Here is a 1,733-nt window from a genome sequence, read left to right on the forward strand (position 1 = left end):
AATGTACATGTGGTTGATTTGAGAACGTAGTAGATTTTCCTTCCTTTGACAAGCTCTCTTGGCATTATTTAAGCTACTTTCAAGTGAACCCCTGGAAGTGAATAAAAGCTACTTTAACCGTGTTAGGCAGGTCACAACTCTTTTCCTTTTGGCAGCAATGACAGAAAACCATTAGGATAAGCCTAGATTGTAGCTTCTGTGCTGAAATCAAATATTCAAAAGGCAAAACACTTAGCATACTACCCTTGTACCTCTGAGACCACGTTTTAAGTTTGAGGCCAAGTTCAGGTCCCTGTTAAAATGAACTTTCTGATCTTGGTTCCATCCCCAGTGATTACTTGTCCACATTAAAAACTAAACGTTAAATCTGACTTTTTTTTAAGACATACAGAAGCCAGGAGTGACATGTTAAAAGATATGTTTCCTCTTGTAGAAAAGTACTCCTGTACAGTATTTATTGTAGGGCCAGAAGGGCCTTGTTCAAATGCTATGAAAGGGAGAAAGCAAAGACCCGTCATCCATGGTGGGAGAGGAGGTGAAAAGTATTATTTCTCTAGTGAACCAACTTCAAGTATTTTAACAGGTCAAACACAGCAGTGAACTTGGTAAGTCTAGCCAAACTACATGTCAAAAAATAACGCCTTAATTCCATGTCATTTTTATTTTACTTGTTTTCAAGAGTGAAGCAACAAGCTGGATGCCGATTGAACCTGAAATGGAGCCCCAGTGCCCTGCACCCTCTGTGCCTGGGTGGAGACAAGAACTCTGGGCTCATACTGGCTCATTTTCTTGCAAACATGTCTTTATTATTTCACCTTTTGTTGAACACCAAAATATCCAGGTATGGTACCTAAAGATCTTAGCGTGTCACATAGTAGATATTCGAACTGAAGAAAAAGATAACCCCACTTACAAAGAGTCTTCTGAGCTATACGCAGTGAGCTTGGGAGTTCCTATCTGTGAAAATACTATATGTGTGTTACTTTATTTTTTCATCACAAAAATATTCAAATGTAGGTGACATGAATCTTCCCCCTTTTGCAAAGGGGAAATGGAAGCTTTAAGCTCTGCAGAGGATGCAACAGATCCAGGACTTAGTGCCAGGTTTATCTAAATCCAAAGTACTGCCCCTAGCTGTCTTCTCTTGTTAAGGTGCTACTTTTTATATTATATATGGATGCCTTGAACATGGCTGTATATTCCACGCCCCATATACGTGAGTTATACATATTTCCAAGTGTGCCAGGCTGTCTTGACTCTGCCGCTCTCCACGGGAGAGCCACTCAAGGTTGTTCATGGTCATACCTCCAGACACCTTCTCCAGTTTTCTCTCTTCCCTGACCCTTACATACTCTGCATTCCAATAAAAACTGAGTGCCCATTTCTGTGATCTGAACATGCTTCACCTTCCTCCACCTGGCCTTGGCCTGGAGACGTTGGTACATAGTCCAACCTGCAGCTCAGATACACAGAAAATGGAAATTTTTCTCAAATCCATTTCTATTTGGATTCCTCTTTCTACTGGAATTGAGGAAAGTGAATAGAAGTCAAGCAAGAAGGACTGTATACTTTGCAGGGCCCCATGCAAATGAAAATGCAAGCCTCTTGTTCAGAAAATAAGAATTTCAAGATGACGACAACAGAGCATTAAACTAAGCAATGGTCCCTGCTGAGTCTAGAGCTCTGTGTGACACACGTAGGTCACACACCCATGAAGCTGGAGCTACAGTCAG

This window comes from Orcinus orca, chromosome 17 (genome assembly GCF_937001465.1).
Source record: "Orcinus orca chromosome 17, mOrcOrc1.1, whole genome shotgun sequence".
In the NCBI taxonomy this organism is placed as follows: Eukaryota; Metazoa; Chordata; class Mammalia; order Artiodactyla; family Delphinidae; genus Orcinus; species Orcinus orca.